General features: G+C 39.7%; 1 pseudogene; it reads left to right on the top strand.

Annotated features, from left to right (window-relative positions):
- Nucleotides 1–1,064: 1,064 nt before the first annotated feature.
- On the top strand, nt 1,065–2,032 carry LOC116889950 (annotated as a pseudogene).
- The last annotated feature ends 5,261 nt before the right edge of the window (nt 2,033–7,293 follow it).

Here is a 7,293-nt window from a genome sequence, read left to right as displayed (position 1 = left end):
CAAATAATAGAGTAATTAGATTCCTACAAGGAATAATTATAACAGACAAGAAATGTCCTACAACATAAACATTGAGATTACACTAAAGTGTCTTTCATCTATCAGACATGTCCACATGTACAGACAAGGAACACTTTTCTCCAAACCATAGAGTTATATCCAAGAAGCATAAACTTTTGAAAAGAGGAAAAGAAAGATAAGAAAGAAAAAAATTTAAAATGTAGAGGAAAGCACTATAAATGAAAATCTTTTATACTATACAGAAAATGTGTTCTTGGGCATTTTCTTTTTTCAGGAACTACTCAATAGACATAGACTTGTGAGAACATGGTGAAGAAAACAAAGTTGTGATTATGAAGTGAGTAAGAACAGAGCATTTTAAAGTATTTCATTTTATTTACCACAAAATCAATTTTAAATAATGATGGCAACAATAATTCTTAAATATATGTGTTTAACCCAGGTATTTTATTTGTTAGATATATAAAGTATACAGGTATTTCTTGATACATATATGTAGTAAAATGACTCCTACAACAAAGAAAATTATTTTTCTCCATCATTTTCTAGTTATTGTTTTTCCTTTTGCTGCAACTGTTCATAAAGTGTCCTCCAAAAGTAAGTTTTAGTAAACTATACAACACTATTAATTGTGCTTTAGTTAATATACACAGTACCCATTGGTTATCTAAATTTATTTATCCTATATAACTACAAATTTATACTCACTGAACATATTCGGATTACATTGACTATGTTATAAATATAAAATAATGAATAGCACTGTGTACTAATGCATACATTGTATAATAATATCTAGCTTTACTGAGGAGAAATAGCCATCTTAAAATCTGTAGCATTATAGATGTATCTGACAATATGGTAAAAAAATAAATCAGGGGTTGGGGATTTAGCTCAGTGGTAGAGAGCTTGCCTAGCAAGTGCAAGGCCCTGGGTTCGGTCCCCAGCTCTGAAAAAAAGAAAAAAAATAAATCAGACACACATAACAAGTGCATATCTTTATTAGCAAAGTTGATTTCTTATTTTTTTAATCTATTTAGGAAATGTCTTTAGAAGCAGAGACTATTATGAGAAATTCCACAGCAGTGACTGATTTTATTCTTCTTGAATTGACAGATGATCCACGGTGGCAGTTTGTGGTTTTCAATTTTCTTCTTGTTACCTACATGCTAAGTGTGACTGGGAACCTCATCATTATCATCCTCACCCACTCAGATGCCCATCTGATGACACCAATGTATTTCTTCCTTTGTAATTTCTCACTACTAGAAATATCATTCACATCAGTCTACATCCCTAGGTTCCTTGTCACTATTGTGACAAGAGACAGAACTATTTCCTACAGTGGTTGTGTGGCTCAGCTATTCTTTTCATTTTCTTGGGAGTGACTGGATTTTACCTTCTGGCTGCCATGTCCTATGATCATTATGTGGCCATGTGCAAACCTCTCCAATATACAACAATCATGAGCAACCTTGTATGCATTCTTCTTGTCTTTTGCTCATGGTTTACAGGATGCCTGATTAATTTTCCACCAATTATCCTTCTGTTACAGTTAGACTTCTGTGCCTCAAACATAATTGATCACTTTATCTGTGACTCTTCTCCAATTATGCAGCTTTCTTTTCCAAATTCTCACTTTCTAGAACTCAGGGCATGTCTGTTAGCTGTAATAACACTCATGGTCACCTTGACATTAATTATTCTTTCCTACACAAATATTATCTGAATAATTCTGAGAGTTTCTTCCACAAATCAAAGAAAAAAGACCTTTTCAATCTGTTCCTCTCATATGATAGTTTCCTCCCTCTCCTATGTCAGCTGCATCTTCATGTACATTAAGCCTTCTGCAAGGGAGAGGGTGGCTTTAAGCAAAGGAGTAGCTGGGCTTATAACTTCAGTGGCTCCTCTCCTGAACCCCTTCATCTATACACTGAGGAACCAGCAAATAAAACAAGCCTTCAAAACCGTGATTCAGAGGATCCTGTTTTCCTCAAAGAAATTTACATGACCATGAGGAAAGTGGACCTCTGAAGACAGAGCTTAATGAAAACCTCTGCCCTTCTCTATGTAGACTCTTTCCAAATATCTATTAAAAGTTTTATACTTACTAATAAGATGGAACAAAAGACAATAAGTAGAAATATAAGGTAAAATATATTGGTTTCTAAATTTATTTTTCTAAGGGAAATATAATAAAATTAGGAAACTAATTTTATTCTTTGATACTATTTCTTAAATAACAATTATTCAGATGAAAATGACTTTATTTCTACTAATAATATTTTAAGTATAAAAATCACATTCTCTAAGAGTCCCTTGTTATCCTGATTTTAGTTTCAGATTATTTCTACTTGTACAATTGTAATTCCTGCTACCACACTACCAAATGAACAGAAAGTTCATGAGAGGAATGATGGAGTGCAACTTTCTATTTACCATCCTGGAAATTGTGAATGGTAGTTACTAATATCTTTGACATTTTCTGTTCAACATGCAATGATGAATTTCATCTTTCCATTGTATCCTTTACAGAAGTTTACTATCCCACACTTTTAATCAAGATAATGACTTTTGTAAATGGCCAAGCAAATGAAAACAGTTTTCCAAAAGTTGGTCCTGTATTAATGAGTCCCTCAACGCCTGTGTTCATTAAGGAGATTAATTGTCTTGGGATAGAAGATGTGAGTCTGACTAGGTACTGGCTAAGATTTTTAGCTTCTTGGTTTTCAGCTGATCTAAATTACTTATTTCCTATGTGAGTTAAAGAAATAGTTACTCTCACAAACAAGAACAATTGGAAGCTCTGATTATTTCCCTATGCTCACATTGAATGATATACACGTCATTCAAATATATTTTAAACTAGTAGTGTTATGAAAAGGAAATTATGTAATGTTTATTTGATTATAACTTTTAGAGTCAATTGATAAAAAATGAAATTATGTAAGTTGATTTTGTAGGATAAAGAAAGTAAGCAGAAATATAAAATGAAAATTCAAAGTGTGAAAAAAAACTGGATAGATTAAGTAAATGAATATAAACTGGGAACAGGGAGTGTCAAATGAAGTGATGCCTCCTCCATCAGACTGACCTGTGCGCATGTCTGAGGGCTACTTTTTTTTTTAAATTGTTGATTGACGTGGGAGGGCCCAGCCTACTGTGGACAGTGCCATCCCAGGGCAGAAGGGTCTTTACTGTGTAAGACGTGACACTGAGCAACCCGGGGAACAAGCCAACAGGCAGCGTTTCTCCATGGCTTCTTTCTGTGGCTGCCCTGGCTTCCCTAGGTGACAGACTGTATACTATAAGCCAAACAAACCTTTTCTTTCCAAGTTGCAGAGAGCAGAGTACAGCAGGCCCCAAAGCCTGCTACTTCCCTGACTTCCCATGACACAGCAAACAGTGTCTGAACATATGCTGAAATGTTAACACTTGCTCCTGCTGTGGCGGACGTTACAGTGACAATCAGAGAGCAGGTTATTAGAAAAGCTACATGTGAAAACCTGAGACAAGATCTGAAGGAGCCCTCTGTAGAGGAAACATCACCAAGAACACTGCCCACTTGGATCTGCTGCAGGACCCATCCCAGACAACCGTTCCCTTCGCTGAGGTGGGCAGACAAATTGAAGGTGGTCACCTCCTTGTGGGCAGACTTGGTGCTTGCATTTCAGCCGCCTGAGATAACTGACTATAGACAACAGTTCCCAGACAACCTCCATGTTGGAAAGGGACACTCAGTGACATGGAACCTGGGGGGACAGCACCTGGCCCAGGAGGGTCTCACTGCTTAGACAGTAAATACCATGACAGCTTTAGCGCTTCTTCCTTTTAGTCATTAAAACATTTTTAAACGATTATTTTATTTTATGAATTTGCCCACATGTATGTGCACTGCATGTGTGCCTGGTGTCCTCAGAGATGAGAAGAGGGTATAGGATGCCCTGGAACTGGAGTTAAAGATGGCTGTGAACTCCCATGTGGGTGCTGGGAACTGAACTCAGGTCCTCAGCAAGAATGACAAGTACTCCTAGCCACTGAGTGCTCTCTCCAGACCCATCAACATTTTCAAACACCTATACACTTCTATGATTTTAACAGACATTGCACCTGTTCAAGTTATGGTCAAGATTGAGTCTGGCTTTTAAGAAGCCAGGCCAAACGGTGGCTTCCCAGTCTCCTCCCTATACAGCATGCTCAGTGAGAATAAGGGAGCAGGTTCTTACTGGACACCTGTCTTCGTGTGCCTGTACCTGGTCCATGAGAGGGACTGTGGAGAGACAAGGCCTGCAGGCACCCTTACCCATGGAGCCATCTAACAGGGCTGTGATGTAATTTTATTTTTCCCAATACCTTTTCTCTTCACATGAAGACGTGTAGTTACAGGAGGCTGACAGCAGTCCTAACTTCCTTTCCTGCCAACTCTGAGTTCACAACCCTGACAACATGCCTTGAACTGACTGTGTCTCTACCTGACTCTTCCCTCTTGAAGGAAGGAAATACCCAACTTGTTCTTAGGTTACACAGGAGCTTACATTGAGGGCACTTTAGAATTTTAGAGTAACTTTGGACTTTTAAAATGTTTGAATTTTTTAAAGACCACGGAACTTTTAGAAGTTGGGATGTTTTACATTATGATACTAATATTAATATGACATTGTGAGGACAAACAAGAAAGGAAAGGTTACTGTTGAATAGTACTGTGCTGAGTTCACATGGGATCAACTGTGCTGGCTAGTTTTTTGTTTGTTTCTTTTCTTTCCTTTTTCCCAACTAGACCTATGCTAGTCTTCTGAGAGGAAGGAACTGCAATTGAGAAAATGCTTCCTAAGATTGCCTGTAGGCAAGCTTGGTGGATAGTTTCTGGACTAATTCTTGAGTGATGTGGCAGGAACTTCTCACTGTGGGCGGTGTTATCCCTAGGCAGGTGGTCTTAGAGGTATCGGACAGCAGGAGGAGCAGGACAGTAAGTAGCTCTAAGGCCTCTGCTTCAATTCCTGCCTGAATTCCTGCCCTGTCCTCTCTCTGTGACGAGTGTCACCTGACAGTTGAAGAGTTAATTACATTCTTTCCTCCCAAGTTGCTTTTCCTTGTTTAATCACAACAACAGAAAGTAATCAAGGCAATGTTTAACACACCTAAGTAATTGGTATCTTAAGGGAAACAGAAACTTGGCTGGGCTGTTTACCTCCACAGAGAAATCAGCAGCTCCCCCAAACTCCCAACACACACACACACACACACACACACACACACACACGCACGCACACACACGCACACAAACACACACACACCACACATACATGCAGTGCTTCTGTACCTGGTAAGGACAGCTCGTGGTCCTCTGGCCCAGGCATGCATTTTATGCAGCACCATGTGTTTCAGTTTCTGATAATACACAGGTCCAAAATAGATGTAGGCTTCTAAGGGCTCACTGAAAGAAAAGTCAACACTGGGTTTAGGCAACAGAGTCTGGGTAACTGGACAGACAGCCTGCACTAGGTCTCATCATCTGGAGGTTTTTGTTAATTTTCTTCTCAGAGATTTATGGCCGACTGTGTGAGGACAAGCTTCAGCCTGTAGTCAGCACAAGGCTAGACCAAGCTACAGAAACATGCCACTGTTTGAGAAGATAATGCTTTCACAGAGAAACACCATCAGCAGGATGACCCTCTTCATGGCCACTTGCCACACCAGGCCAACAGGTTTTCTACCTAGGTGGATCTTTCGTCTACTCTCAGCACTAGACAATCTGATCTACCAGAACCATCCAGAGAGAGTCCTCCCAAACTGGAAATCAGAGCATATTCTTGCTCTAGAATCCTCCTGTATCACTTTAATTAAGTTGGGGAGGCAGACTCAACTGCAGTAACCTCTTCCTGGTTTTCCTGTCATTTCTAGAATATTCCACAAAAACACAAGAATATCCTTTTTTCTCAGCAGCCCATGGAACTGTTTTCCAAACTTACCACATATCAGGACACAAAGCAAGTATAACTTAAGTAGAAGGGGCAGAAAGTTTGTAGAGAAAGGATTGGTGGATAACTATAAGAAAGTAGTACCTGCCCCACCTTGGGATCCAGCTCATATACACACAGCCACCAAAACCAGGCCATATTGCTGATGTCAAGAAGTGTATGCTGACAGGAGCCTGATATAGCTGTCTCCTGAGAGGCTCTGACAGAGCATGACAAATACAAAGGTGGATGCTCACAGACAACTGTTGAACTGAGAATGGGGTCTCCATTAGAGTATTAAGGGAAAAGATTTAAGGAGCTGAACGGTTTTGCAACTCCATAAGAATAACAATACCAACAGACAAGAGCTCCCATGGAGTTGCAAAGAGTACACATGGACAGACACATGGCTTCAGCTGCATATGGAACAGAGGATGGCCTTGTTGGAGACCAATGGGAGGAGAAGTCCTTGGTCCTGCCAAAGTTTGACCCCCTTGTGCAAGGGCAGGGAAGCAGGAAGGGGTAAGTGGGGCAAAGGTGATAACATTTTAAATATAAATAAAAATCCAAAGAAAAAGGAAGGAAGGAAGGAAGAAAGAAAAAGAGAGAGAGAGAGAGAGAGAGAGAGAGAGAGAGAGAGAGAGAGAGAGAGAGAGAGAATCTTCCTGGCACAAAAGAGCAGATACACATATAAATTCACAGAGACTGTGACATCATGCACAATACCTGGTAAATTTCAAACCAAACAATATCTGAGGATGAAGAAAAGGAAGTAAACACAAAGTAACATCAATACATCAGAATCTATTTGCAATTGATACCTCCTGGGAAAGGGAAATTTGACTTTCTACAGTGGTGTGATGCTAGGTATGTCAACTACACTCCAGAGTAAGACCCATGATAAGGAGTAGTTGGCAAATTCAAAGGATTCCATAGATCTGTGCTTTATGGTTTGGTTTGTTATCTTTTGTCATTGGGTTGTTTGTTTGCTTGTGAGAGAGAAAGAGAGAGAGAGAGAGAGAGAGAGAGAGAGAGAGAGAGAGAGAGAGAGAGAGAGGCAGACAGAGACAGAGAGACAGAGGCAGCAAGAGACAGAGAGACAGAGAGAAAGACCAAGACAGAGACAGACAGAGACAGGCAGAGACAGATAGAGACAGAAAGACAGAGAAAGACAGAAAGAGACATGGAGAGAGACAGAGAGAGAAAATTGAATAGGTATGGAGGTTCGGAGGACCTGAGAGGAGCTCAGACAGAAGAAATAGAAAGGTATAGTGGTGGCCCTTGCATAGCTCTCTAAATTGGCTTAAGGCCCACT

Source organism: Rattus rattus, chromosome 1, assembly GCF_011064425.1.
Source record: "Rattus rattus isolate New Zealand chromosome 1, Rrattus_CSIRO_v1, whole genome shotgun sequence".
NCBI classification, from domain to species: domain Eukaryota; kingdom Metazoa; phylum Chordata; class Mammalia; order Rodentia; family Muridae; genus Rattus; species Rattus rattus.
Note: the sequence above shows the minus strand (reverse complement) of the source record. Positions and strands in the feature narration are given on the sequence as shown.